This window comes from Rhinolophus sinicus, linkage group LG04 (assembly GCF_036562045.2).
Source record: "Rhinolophus sinicus isolate RSC01 linkage group LG04, ASM3656204v1, whole genome shotgun sequence".
Classification (NCBI taxonomy): domain Eukaryota; kingdom Metazoa; phylum Chordata; class Mammalia; order Chiroptera; family Rhinolophidae; genus Rhinolophus; species Rhinolophus sinicus.
In genome coordinates, this window is record NC_133754.1 from 154,831,867 (window position 1) to 154,846,980 (window position 15,114).

Sequence of the window (15,114 nt, forward strand, 5' to 3'; positions counted from 1 at the left end):
GGTTTTAAAAAATATTTTTTCAGTTACTGTTTCCTTATTATTGAGCTTTCAGCATTCTTTTTATATTCTGGGTACAATTCTTTAATCAGATCTATTATTTGCAAATATTTCCTTTCAGTCTGTGGTTTGTCTTTTTATTCTGTAAATAATGTCTTTCAGAAAGCCAAAGCTCTTAGTTTTTGATGTAGCTTAATATATCAATTCTTTTCTTTTATGGATTGTGCTTTTGGTGTTGTGTCTAAGTAATCTTTGCCTAATCCAAAGACACAAAGATTATGTCCTATGTTTCATTCTACAAGTTTTATAGTTTTAAGTTTTATATTTAGTTCCATAAAATATTTTCTGTTAATTTTTATATATGGTATAAGATTTGTGTCAAAGTTTTTTGTTTGGCATGTGGCTGTCTAACTGCCCCAGTGTCATTTGTTTTAAAAGACTATTCTTTCTCAACTGAATTGCCTTGGTATTTGTGTCAAAATCAGTTGATAATATATGTGTGGGTCTATTTCTGAACTTATTTTGTTCCATTAATGTATTTGTCTATTTTGATACCAATACTACATTGTCTTGATTACTATGGCTTGATGTTGGATTGTGTCAAATGATTTTCCTATATTGATTGAGGTAATTGCATGGTTAATTGATTTTCTAATGTCAAACCAATCTTGCATTTCTATCATGATGTATTATCCTTGTTTATATATTGTTGGATTTAATTTGCTAAAATTTGCTAAGAATACTTGTGTCTGTATTCATGAGGGATGTTGATCTATAGTTTTCTTGTAATGTCTTTGTTGGGTTTTGGTATCATTACAATACTGACCTCATAGAATAAGTTGTGAAGTATTATTTTCAATTTTCTGGAATAATTTGTCTTAACTTGGCATTATTTCTTTTTTAAATGTTTGGTGAAGTTTGCTAGTGAAGCCTTATGAACCTTGAATTTTATCTGTTGGGAGGTTTTTAACTACAAATTTGTTTAATAGATATATGGCCTTCAGGTTATCTATTTCATCTTGAATGAGCTTTGGTAATTGTCTTCAAGGAATTTTTCCTCTTATAAGTTCTTGAATTTCTAAGCATAAAATTGTTTCTGTATCTAAAGAATTTGTAATGATATCACCTCCCTCGTTCCTAATATTAGTAATTTGTGTCTTTTCTCACTTTTTTTCTGATCAAGTTGACTAGAGGTTTATCAATTTTATTGATTTTCTGAAAGAACCAGGATTTGGTTTCATTGATTTTCTCAATTGTTTTTCTGTTTTCTACTTCATCAGTTTGTACTTTGTCTTTCATTATTTCTTTTCTTCTGCTTACTTATTTTGGTTTAACTTGCTCTTCTTCTCTAGACTTAAGATGGAAACTCAGGTTATTTATTTGAGAACTTTCTTCATTTCGAACCCATTTTAGTACTGTGCATTTCCCTCTCTGTATGTACTGATTAAGTTGCATCCTACAATGTTGACATGTTGTATCTTCATTTTCAGTCAATTCAAAATATTATTTTCCTTTCAATTTTGGTCTTGATCCTTGAGTTATTTCCAAATTTGGATTAAAATGTAAAGACAAATGACAGCTGAAGGAATGGAATTGCAGGAAAGGAAATGCTATTCTTTATTGGGTCCTTGTTGGACTTCAAACACACTGCTAAATGCTTTTACAACATTGATTCACTACCACAAAAACTCCATTTCTAAGATATGGAAAACTGACACTAAAGAGATTTATTAATGAGCTTAGGTTACACAGTAGGTGCCAGATTTGGAACTGGACTCCTTGTCTGCCAGTCTCCAAAACTCACATTATTTTATCTCCTTCCCACATTTGGGTAAGTACCAAATCAGAAGACTGGGAGAGCATGCAAATCAAATATTCTTACCTCATAATTTTCCCTGGAGTGAACTTTGACACTGATCTTAGGTAAAGTATGGTGACATCTATAGTCTGCCCTTTTTACGGATTCACAAAGCTCAAAGCCGAAGCAGAGAGAAATAACTATTCATTTAGAGTTCTTGTCAGCCACTGTGGAAGAATAGAGCAAAACCCTCACTCTCATCCACTGACCTGTAGAGAACTGGTAGAGAACAGTGACCCACATCTGGAGATACATATTGTTTGATGGTGCTGATAGTAGGGCTGAAGAACAGATGTTGGAAGACAGACTGTATTTCTTTTCATTAAGGCTCTGACATTTCTACTGTCTTTTTATCAAGAAATAGGTCAAATCTTTCCAGTCTCTCTCTTTTTTGGGAATTGCTGATCTAGATATTCTTAGATATAAATGTTATTTCAATCTGGGGTAAAATTAAAATGCTATATTGAATTAACTCGACAGAGTAGAGGTGTGGAAGAGTTTATCAGGCTAACATCACACATCTGGTGCTCAGGTATCCCTCATGGAGAAACGAGAGCATCTGCAATGGAAAGAACAAGGGAAAAGGGACTGTCATTGAATAGCATACACCAAAGAGTCTGTCAAAGAACCTCAAATAACTGGGAACTTCCCACAGCGTGCTGTCTTTGCCTGACTTGGCGAATGTCTGAGTTGACGAACTGTCGGTACTCCTCAGATCAGCGTTCTGTGACTGCCTTTTTGTTGTTTTCTTGTTGTGTTTGCCCTTGTAACTTTCAGTTCTGATTAAGAAGGGGGAGAGAGGAGATTGCATACTGCCAGCTTAGCCCTATAAATATTTGTTCAGTGTTTATGACAGATGCTTTCCTGTTATGAAGGAATCTGACCTTCATTAAAAATCTGGAACTTTTTTAATGTGATGCCAAAACATCGGAAACAACAGCTGGGATTGCCGGTGACTTTCATTTATTTAAAGATGCAAATTCTTACTTGAACAAACCAGTAATTATCACAACTATTATTATTTGTTGGGAACGTGGTCAGAGGGTAGGAAATAACCACAGTTCCTTTTTCTTTGCCCTAATCACCATCCTACTCCAGCATTCTGCAAGATGGGCCATTTAATAGTCTCACTTCATAAACCAACAATGTGCTTTTCCTTACATCCAGTGAAGCGTTCTTCTTCCGGATGTTTGGAACACCAATTAAACCACATACAAATAACCTTAAATATCAAGCTGATGTTATTTCTTATAGCCACTGTTCATCACTAATATGGTATAAATGTGTGCAATACATGAAAAACTGCAGAAAGGTATCATGAAAAAGTATAATAGAAATTTTAGAGTTTTCTAACTGGCCACACTCTCTCCCTCAGTGAACAGTGAAGCCACTTTGATTTCTTCTAGGTGCATTAACTTCTGTTAGCCTGAGGCACATGGGCTTAGATTTACCCACTTAGTTGACATGTGGCCTCTTCAGAATTGTTGGGATTGTAGTCACCATGACTTCTGTTTGGGGAAAAAAACAAAAAACAAAAACACACACATGATATCGATGTTGTTTGGGGTTCTCAGAACCTAGAATGTGCAAATTGTAGAAACCATGTGCATAGGATCACAATAGATGTTACTTTCCTGTAGACTCAGGAGAAGAGATCCAGAAGTGACCAAGGACTCGCCCAGGTAGCATTCGTCGTCCTATTTCCCACAGGTCAGGTCTGGAGCTCAGGGTCTCAATTCCATACCTGATGTTATCAGCATCCTGAGAAGGCACCCAGTTTGTAGAGGTGGATTCATAAGAAAAACGGGCATGAGAATGAATTATCGTATCACAATGCCAATTTATTATTTTACATTAAGAAAAAGAGGGCATATAACTGGAAGCACTCAAATTCCTAATAATCAGAGTACTCTTTGGTTGACAATCAAGGGAAGAAAAAGGACTACCAAGCGTGAATAAGGATCATCTCTGCAGCATTGGTTTAGAAACTTGTAATTCAGCCTTCCCTTCCTTTGTGCAATGGTTGGACTAGCATTGTTGAGTTTCCCCCAGGGGACTCCTCATTTTCTGTATCCCCGGAGGAGATGCGCTTCTTGATTGCCTTATTCTTTCTTCAGGACATTAATGTTTCATTCAGATTACAGTTCAATCCTGCCAGGCTTGGGAGTCATTCTCTCAAGGGACTGTGAGCATCCCTGCTGTGATCCAGTGTGTGTTGATGTGACAGTTTTAATTCCAAGGGATGATAGTATAGGCTCACTTCCAATTCCTTGGAAATTGGGGGCTTATTAAAACCCCTAACACTTGCAAAGAATGTAGTCCTGCAACCTCTTAATGGCAATTAACATAACCAATTTAAGAGAGATGTTTTACACTCTTTACCTACACATATCTGCACGTTACTTCTTCAATAAAATAAACAATTAACTAATATTTAATGTTGGTGCAAGTTCGGAAGAGTCTAACAAATGAGAGTGCCCAAAGGAAAGGCCTATAGAAACTCTCACACATCTGCTCAAGGGATCATACACTATGGTCATTGCAACAGAGTTTGTTACAACAAAGATTGTGAACAACCTAAATATCCACCAAAAGGAGAATGGATCGTGTAGTTGTCATATATTCACACAAAGAAAGCCAACAATGGAAATAACTTAATCAGCTCTCATGTGCAATATGAAATATTAGGTTGGTGCAAAAATAATGGTGGTTTTTGCAATTATTTTTAACCTTTTAAACCGCAATTACTTTTGCACCAACCTAATATATTTAGAAAATTAATGCTGAGCAAGAAAAGTAAGTCACAGAAAGGTATGTACAATATGAGACAATTTCTGCATTTTTAAAACTCTCAGAACAATACTATAATTAGTTTATAGAAACATATACATGTGGTTTAAAAATTGTATAAAAAGTATAACCCAACAATTTCTCAAAATTGTGGCTTTTCTTTGGGAAATTAGGGAATGACATGGGATTGGGATGGGCTAAAAATGGCAATTCAACTCTATCTAAAGAGTTCTATTTGTTTAAAAAATCTGGTGAAATGTAAAGAATATTAATAGTTCTATAAATCCAGGTGGCAAGTACATAGGTTGTTGTTACATTAGATCCTCTATTTTATAATAAAATTTAAGAAAAGAAATTTATATTCCCTAACATGGGAAAACTGATCACAGAAAAATATATACTGTCTGATAAAATGTATGAAAAACATGAATATAGAAATGAATATTCATAGACACAGAGGGTGCCAAAAAAATGTGTACACATTTTAAGAAAGGAAAACTGTATTAAAATTGTAATACTCAATATATACAGATAACAAAAGATGAATACAAGTCACGCTTGACTTCTGCAATTACAAGAGGTGCTCAAAGTGGTTACTGTCAGTGTCCAGACATTTCTGATTACAGCAAACCACAGCTTGAGCAATGCTGACCAAAGTGTCCACTTGTATACATTTTTTTGGCACCCCTGGTATGCATATATAAAGTTGTAAATGCACAGAATAGATCTGAATGACGAATCACCAAGTTGTTATTTGTATTTACCTTCTGGAAAGAGGGTGAAGGGTGTGGCTAACGGGCTCCTTTTATTATTTTTTTTCTCTATGTATTTCTCTAATTTTATAAAGTTTACATGAATCATGTGTTTATGTATTACTTCATAATTTAAAACTTAAAATGCAAATTTGTCTTCCTTCTATGAAAGCAAAGAACAACCAGAGCAATGCATAACATTCCACAGTCCCCTGGCCTGAATCTCTCTGGAGAATTCTAGGAATTTAACTCAAATCCTGGAGACCTACATTTCTTATTCCCAATACCCCCAAATAAAGGCCAAGGTAACACTGTGTCGCTGGCTATTCCTGGAGGTGAGGAGAGATTGAAAAGATTGTGAACCCAATCAGAGACAGACCGATCAGAGTACAGGGGAATACTGGAGGAGACACTGGTTTAGGGTGAATGAGAGTCTCTGAGGCCACCCGAAGACACTGGGTCCCCATGACTGAGTGCAATGTTCCTGCAGAATCTCAGAAGGTTGGAAAAGCCTGAGGTCGTAGGACTATATTCCTGTAACATGGGATGCCCTCTGACTTCACCTCCCTCCCTAATTTCCTAATCCCGAGGGTTGATTATCTCACCCATTGATCCGGTTCCCTGTGCTCTTGGCCCCTACGAGAGAGGGCTGACAGAGGACATCAAGCTGCAAAGCTGCAAGTCATATTGTCTCCACCATATATTTAGTTGAGGCCCCAACACTGCTCTGCATGTCCCCATTTTCTCATGTCATAGTGCTCTCCCACCCTCTGTAGTGGTTATTTCAGACTTTGAACATACCCTCCAGATTTTACTCCTCAACAGGTGCCCTGAACTCCTTGGCTAGAGAAATAAGCCTCCAGGCACCCCTCATGTTTCCAGCAGCACATGAATGGCTATGTGCACAGTGTCTGCAGTGCTGTCCAGCTCCCCTTCTGCCAGTCATCCGTCCACTTATGCTCCTGATCCATTCTGCCCACCTCCTTACGAACCCTATGCTACCAGCTAGCTCTCCTCTCACCTGTGTCTCCAACATTTCCCTTGCTGTTCCCAGCAGTGCTGAAACACACACGTATCCCTCATCTTTGACTAAGCAATCCTCCTTTAACCTCATTCACCTCCACCTGGCGGGACCTTCCCCTTCACAGCCAGATTTTCTGTACCACATGGGGTTCTCTCCCCAGTTTGTCTTGTCTGGCTTTGTCTTAACATGTGCACCTCCACCCTAATCAGAAACCACGGGCTTTGGATCCAGCACCATTTCAATCATGAATTCTTCTGGCCAGTCCCTTTTTAGTCCCCTTAACCCCTTCCAAAGGAAACTCCATCTTTGAAGGTTCAAGGTGGGCCCTGAATTTATTATTGAGGCTGATAGTGTCACCCAGAGGTAATTCACTCACTGGCACTGAGAGCTGTGGTGATTTCCTCATTAGCATCTCAGAAACAAGCTCACCTGGGAAAAGATTACTTAATTTTCTGTTGAAGATTAATAGCCTTATGTCATAAAAAGAAAGCCTGAATCCTGCCTTTGAGCATGATTTTGACCATCTTCCTTGTGAAATAATACTGACATTACTGTTCTAAGGAACACTGAGCCACTCCTGAGCTCATACCAACCAATCCTCACATATCAACCCTGATAGAGGGCTTCTCTGAGATGAAAATTGCATCCTGCTTTCCGCAGCATTCTAACCCTCCTTTGAATGTGCTCTGTAGTCCAGTGAATTGTTTACAAATCTTGCTCCTTTGTCACATTGTGAGTGGGACCATCTCATCTCTTCTTGCCATTGTCTCTTCATGCTTTGGCAATGGTTCCAGACCTTGAGATAATGGCTGGGGGTGGTAGGGAGGTTTTCTCCAAATTACCCAGTAATTAGGGCTTGTGATTGGACAAATCTGGATTCAGATTCCACCTCCATTACTGACAAATTGTATAATCTGCCAAGGAACTAATTTTGCTGAGTCTCAGTTTTTTCATCTGTAAATTGAGAGAGGAATGATTCCTACTTTAGATGTTGGTGTTAGGGTGTTTGGTCCAGAGTAAATGCCTGAAAAATAATAGCTGTTATTAACTACGGTGTCTATTATGACTAGTAGGTACACAATGGGGTTAGGGCCAATATATAACCTTGTGATATTACCTTTAGTTCCCCTGTGAAGGGCAAATGGCTGTTTCTTCAGAGGTTTCAGTTAAGGAATCCCATAATTGCCCCATAGGCTGAGATCCTGTCATACATCAACTTAATCTGTGTTATCTGATCATGTACTGAAGCTTTAGCATAACCAATCTGTATACCTTCCAACTGCAAACCATTCTTTGGAAGAAAAAAATTTGTCCTGGCCGACAGTTCTATGGCCATGTAACAGGAGACCTCAGGCAGCTCCAGTGGGCGGCTGGGGGAGGGTCGTCGGGGATGTGGGGGTATATAGGATCCCAGGATGAACAGAAATATCATCTGGAGAACAAATTTTCTGTCCTCCCACTGATTTTCTTGCCTTTCTTTTCCTTATCTTTTGTTTTTTGCTTTTGTGTGTGGGAGAGAATAAAAAGAATAAAGGATAAAAGACAGAAAAAGAAATGTGGATTCTCTTTGAAGGTCGCCAGAAGCAAATCCCCTAATTTCTGGGTTGGCATGGGATCCCATTTCACTCATCAGTGGGCCAGTGGTGCTCGTGAGACAAAACCGCTCACATGGGTCGGGTGAACATGAAGTATAAGGTCAGGGTCTGTAGAAGAAAAGTAGTGCCTCCATAGTTGGAAGAGATGCTAGGAAATTGGCTCCCAAGATGGTCAATTTTAAAGAAAAAAAAAATTTTTTAATGAAAAAGCTTTTGAGAACTATGGAAGTCTGGAAAGTTTGAAGATTTTTATGAAAGTTTAAAACAACTACTATCTACTCTCACCATAAAGAACATTTTAACATAAAAAATGAAATAAGAATATATTCTTGGATTAAAGGAAAAATTCTTTGCAGAAAATGAAAACTGCAGTTTCAACCTTGCAGGTCTCGGTCTCTCTCTCTCTCTCTCTCTCTCTCTCTCTCTCTCTCCCCATCCATCCATCCATCCATCCATCCATCCATCCATCCATCCATCCATCTTTCCTCCTTCTATCTAGTTATCTAGTTATTTTATATCTACTTACATATTTATCTGTACAATACTATAATAATTTATTCTCATTTTGCTGTGGATCTTTCGTTATAAACTAACACCACCTCAGAGAAGGACTTTAGAACCATGCTTTGGAAGTTATCTATTACAATAGCTTTAGTTCAAAGATAAATATTCTGAGACACAGAAATTAAGTGGCGAGTCTCTTACTGTCTCACAGCTAAGAACAAACCGCGCTAAGGCCAGTCCTCAGATTCCCGGTCTTACAACCAAATGCTACTGCCTGTCTCATCGCTACGTCATCAGCAAAGGGCACTCAGGTATCTGTTAGCACTCAGGTATCTGTTGCCATGGGGCTTTAGTCCATGGCTCATCACCCAGAAACTTGGGGTAGCTGTTTGAGCCTCACTTTTATATCCCTACCCAGTCTTCACTGATGTCATTCCTCTGCCCACCCTGACCTCCCATGGCATTGGCTCTGTTGGTTAAGGGTTCCGCCACCTTCCCAGTGCCCAGTCCCAGACGTGGGAGGCACACATTGCTTGTGGCTCCCTTTCCCCGATCCCTTAGAGATACCAAGTCTTCTCAATTCTAGCTCTGAAACATCTCTTACAGCTTGTTACTCCTTACTGGCTCCACAGATCTGGTTCAGTCCTTAGTCATTTCCTGTTCAGGACTATGGCAGCACTTTGCTCATTGGTCTTCCTAACTCCAGATGTGTTTTTGTCCTACCTATTTTTCACTACAAAACATAAGAAACAATAACAACAAGAAAATGATATCAGCAGCAGCAAACTAAAACAACTTCCCACTTCTTCCACTAGCAAAGTTTCTCTCCGCTCTCCTGCCTGAGCACCATGTCTGAGTTTCACCCAGTTATTGGCCATTCCAGGCAATGTGCTTCTGAGCCTTTCATCATGCCAGTCTTTCTGCCTGGAACGCCCTTCCTCCTGTTCTCCGCTTTACAAGCTCCCGCTCTTCCTTCATGCTCACTTAATTTCTTTCCTCTCCAGCAGAAGTAGTTTCTCCCTCCCTCATGTCCTTGTTTCTCTGAGCACACCTCTAGCTTTAAGTGAATATTATGGGATATCATGGTGGGTTATGTATCCCTCCCCTACAATGAATAGTGAGCTCACTGAAGGCGATTTTGGGGGCCTTCTTCATCACGGCATCCCTCCTAGCATCAAGTTCTGTGCCTGCCTTCAAGTGGGCACTTGACTAAAATTGGTTGCACGAGTGAATAAAAGGTCCAACAGCATCTTTTTTACGAAGGACAGACCTGGGAGGATCTATATGCTGGATTCAATGTCTGGATATTTAAGAATTCAGTAGGAACAGATCTGAAATGAGAAACTTGGTTTGGCATGTGGGACATTGTTCCCAAGCTGGCGCTTTCCTTCTGGCAGATGAAATACAGAAATTCTCTATTATGGGAATAAGGAACTTCTTGTCAATAGGACCGAAATACTCACCTAGATTTATTAGAAGTTGAAGGACTCTGACACAATCCACCTTAATCCTACACCAGTCTATGTTTGATAAAATGAAAATTAATAACTAACAATGGACAAACTAGATTTTGATATCAAAAGACTTTCGTTTTTCTTTTCAAACAAATGTTAAAGAATAACAAAATGTAAGGCGTTTTGATGCCATCCAACAGGGGCGACCCTGAGCACTGTGAGGAGAGAGACAGGGGGCTCTGCACAGTTTAGGGGGCAAGGTGGAGTGGAACCATTTACTCTACTTCAGTAAGTTACTCTCTTGTAATCTGTTTATATTACATGAGATTACATTAGGAGCAACTTTTTAGTATATTACTCCTAAAGATCAAAACCAAACACAGCAGTGGAGAGTGCTAGAAGATCCAGGCTCCAAACTGAGCTCTGGTATCTAAGTTGGGTCAGGTCCCTCAAATTTCATTAGGTTCACTGTCCTCTGTAAAATGGAAATAATGGCAGCACATTCCCCATAGGACTATTTTGAAAACATAACATGATAATGTATACAACTTAATTAGCTAGGACCTGCAATAAAGCAGGCACTCAATAAATGTTGTATTAATTCCCAAATAGAACAGGTAAGACAACTGGGGTATAAGTCACAGGGAAACATCTGAAGGTCGTAAGTGACCTTGAGTTGAATTAAGCAGCAATGCAGGCAGAGTTGCAATGCAACTCCCCAGGCCTCGCTGCAAAATTCTCCCTCATAAGGTAGGATTCTCCCCTATATTTCTCTTCCTCATTTGCCAGACAGATAGAAAGGATCTAGCAGAGTGGTCAGAGGTTGCCTGGGATGGTGCAGCCACAAGATGTGGACAGCCTGAGTCCCTGTGTCCCTGAGTGGAAGTCTGCCTGCTGCCCTGTTATGAGAGTGAGAAACTCCTACCATGTTAAGCCAAGAAGACTTGCGGTGGGTAGTTACAGCAGTTAGCCTACCCTGACCAAGGCAGTCCTGAAAATATCACTGCTGTGATGCTTTGCACTTATCAGACCCTTAACAGAATATTTATTTCCTGTTTTGATGTTGGTGTTCCAACAAGGCCAGAAGAAGCTGGAGAGAGATGAGAGAAAATTAGTAAACATGTTGAAAAAAACAAAAACTTGTCCCTACAGAGATTTAATTTCGAAAAAAAGGACAGAGGGAAACTTTATTACACAAATCCCTTCCCGTTTTGGCACATGTGGACCTATATCTGGGCACCTGTTCCGAGTCTGTGCCGGTGGTTCCCACCCCGGGCTGCACGTTAGGATCACTTGGAAGCTTTTAAAGCTATACGACACCTGGGCTCCACCTCCAATTCAGCTGTAATCACTGATGGTGCTAAAAGTGCATGCACTTTTGAGAAACATTGATTTACGCAAATCATAGGCACTTCTTTTTATGACTTAGATGGTCAGAGTCATAATATCGAACAGACGTTTGCTTGGAGACTCAGACACATTAGAAAACTCATTGGCAGGAGTGGATAGCGGAAAGGGTTTCTGTTTGGGAGTTAGGCACATTGCCTCATTGCTTTAAAATCGTTTGCGTTGCTCGCTAGCTGAGGACCCTGAGGAAGTTACTTTATTGCTTTGGACCCTCTGTTTCCTTGGCCGTAAAATAGGGATCCTACAGTATCACCTACATGGTTTTGAGAAGAAAAATGAGCTCAGCTGTGTACAGATGAAAACCGAGTAGATACTCAATAAATAAATGGTACTTATTGTCATCCCCTGTATTTATAAACAAAGAATACCAAATTTACAAGTGTCGCATGAAAACTGCTGAAAAAGATATCCTGAAGAGATTCTGGACAATAAGCAATGACAAATTTGTTCATTACAATGATTTTAGCATATATGAAGTACTGTTGATGTTATCTTTACTAAGTGTTATCTTTATTGCTTTAGTTTAGTGAATATTTTTATATTCACTAAAGAATTTTTATATTCACTAAAGAATAGCACTAAGAATCACTAGTGCTATTGGTCTGCAAACCCTATTTTTCCACATGCTTCTGACTTCTTCAACTCTGAATTCTCCTTACAGATACATTGTCTTCCAGCTGAGAAGCGAACACTTGACTTTCTTTTCATAAAGGAACAGTTTGTAAGATGAGGGTAAACGGAATCAGTCAGCCCTTTTTAAGCAAGTCTTTGAAAAATACGGTTATAGATTCTGATGAGGACCTGAAGAAGCCCGAGACGCTGATCCTGTGCTCCAGGAGCTCACACGCTCCGCGGGCTGGGCTGGTTGTTGATGCTCTGGTTGTACTTTAGTTTAGGTTCATGTCTCTACAAAATGGCAGCCAATGATGCAGGTTAGTGTGTGCTGAGTGCCAAAGATGCAGAACCACAGGTGTGGCAGAGGTCAGAGAAAGAGGTGTGCCCTTTGGTAAAGATGACTGGAGAGTTTTCCCAAAGAAAATGCCAGGGTTCACATGGATGCAGCTTGGTTCAGGGTCACAGGGAGATCAGATGCTGGGAGAAGGATTCTGTGAAGGAATGGGCCACGCATGTCAGGAGGAGAGCAATAGGATCAATTTGTTAGTAGATCAGGGTGGGGGGAGATACAAGGAGATGAGGTTGCTCAGGCACTGGGCCCAGCTTGTCAGGGGTACGAAATTCCAAACTTCTCCTTTGTTTGCCACATGCCACCTCTTCACAGTCCCTGCAAGACCTTATTTTGTTTCACTTCTTGCTTTGTATCCGCACTCCATGCTCCCATTCTGCCACCTCACTCCCACCATATGCAATCAATCTAAAGTGTCTGAGACGTATTTTTATTTATTTATGTTATTTATTTTTATCAGAACAGGACTCATTATTTTGTAGATGGTATTTTAATTCCTGAACATGGTATTGCTGTTATACATCTCATTCTGATCCCTTTTTTTTCACTAAGTACTATCATCTTTAAGATCCATCAATATTGGTACATGCACATCAAAGATACTGCTTCCAAATGCTGAATAGTACCCCATGCTGTGTACCCGCTACATTGCACCATCCGTTCTTCCAGGGACAGATATCTGGCTTGGCTCCACTTCCCAGTCACAACCTTCTTACGTGACCGGTGTAAGATCTTTGGGATGTATACCCAGGGAATTAATGGCTGGGCCATAGGTATGTAGCTACTTAATTTAATTCAGTAGTGCTACATTTCTTTCTCGAATGGCTGCACCAGCCTACCTATCCCTCAGCAGGATATGACCCTCACTAACACTTGGTGACATCCAGCCTTCTAATCATTTCCAGTCTTAAGAGTTGTCAAGAAATATAACATTGACCTTTATTGATCACCGGTGAGTTTGAACATCTTAATATGATTAATAGGCTTTTGGGGTTTCTCTTTTGTAAGTTACTTAATCATAGTCTATCTCTATCATTTTTCAGGTTGCTGTCTTTTTTTTTTTTTCTGAAAAAATAAATTCTTTGTATAATCTAGGATCAATCCTTGTTACTTAAAGAATGGTCTCTGGTCCAGCAGCATCAAATAATGTATTAGAAATACAAACTCTCAGGCCTCGCCCCAGACTTACTAAATCAGAACAGACGTTTTTATAAGATCCACATGAGTCATATGTACATGAAAGCTTGAGAAGCATTGGTCTATATCTGTGCTGCCCAATATGGTAGCCACTAGTCCATTTAAATTTACATTAATTAAAATTAAACATAATAATAATTTTTAAATTAAATTAAATTAAAAATGCAGTTTTTCAGTCACCCTTGACACATATGGCTAGTGTCTATTGCATTGAACAGTACAGATTGAGAACATGGTCGTCATTATAGAAAATTCTATTTTTTTTATTAGTTTCAGGTGTACAAAACAATGTAATAGTTAGACATTTGTACCTCTCACAAAGTGATAACCCCCCTCCCCAATCTACTACCCCTCTGAAATTGTATATAGCTGTTACAGTTCCATTGACTCTATTCCGTAGGCTGTACTCCACATCCTGTGACTATATATATATATATATATATATATATATGAAATTACAGTTGACATTCATTATTATTCAGCTTCAGCTTCAGGTGTATACTGCAGAGGTCAGACACCTACACCATCCCTGAAGTGTCTCCCTAAAAAGACAAGTGTCCATCAGATACCCTACAAAATCTTTACAACATTATTGATTATATTCCTCAAACTGTCTTTTGTATCCCTGTGGCAATCTTGTGGTTACCAATTGTGCTTTCTAGTCCCCTCACCTTCTCCCTCATCCTCACCCCCTCCCATCTAGCACCCCTCAGTTTTTTCTTTATGTCTCTGAGACTGTTTCTGATTAGTTTGTTCATTTATTCTATTCTTTAGATTCCACATATAAATGAGATCATATGGTATTTGTCTTTCTCCATCTGACTTATTTCACTTAACATAATGTTCTCTAGGTCCATCCATATCATTGCAAATGGTAAGATTTCATTCTTCTTTATGGCCAAGTGATACTCCATTGTATAAATGTACCACAATTTCTTAATCCAGTCATCTACTGATGGGCATTTCAGTTGTTTCCATGTCTTGGCTATTGTGAATAGCGCTGCAATAAACAGGGGTGCATAAAGTTTTTCGAATTACATTTTGGATTTCTCTGGATAGATACCTAAGAGTGGAATTACTGGATCATAAGGTAGTTCCATTTCCAGTTTTTTGAGATATCTCCGTACTGATTTCCATAGTGGCTGTACCAATCTGCAATCTCACCAACAGTGCACGAGGGTTCCTTTTTCTCTACACCCTCGCCAGCACTTGTTGTTTGTTGATTTATTGATGATAGTCATTCTGACTGGGGTGAGGTGGCATCTCACTGTGGGTTTTATTTGTATTTCTCTAATGATTAATGAAGTTGAGCATTTTTTCATATGTCTGTTCATAGAAAGTTCTATTGAACAGCACTGGTAGTTATTAAAAAATCCCTGCCAGTTTTTTACATTGGAAATATTTTCTTTAGTTTTTTTTTTGCCTCCAAGCTGTGGAAAGAAGCCTGAGGAATGGAAGAGAGAATTAATGACCATGGGGTTTGATGATTGTGTGGTGGGCTCATGAGCTAGAGAGAAGCAGCAATAGGGTGAGAGGCTGATGAGTGTTTGCTGTATCCAGATGGGCGGTCAG

General features: G+C 39.2%; 1 long non-coding RNA gene across 1 annotated transcript in view; it reads left to right on the top strand.

The window, feature by feature from the left end:
* LOC141571141 (uncharacterized) overlaps window positions 1–15,114 on the top strand; it is a 366,264-nt gene that overhangs the window by 271,966 nt on the left and 79,184 nt on the right. The window lies entirely within an intron of this gene.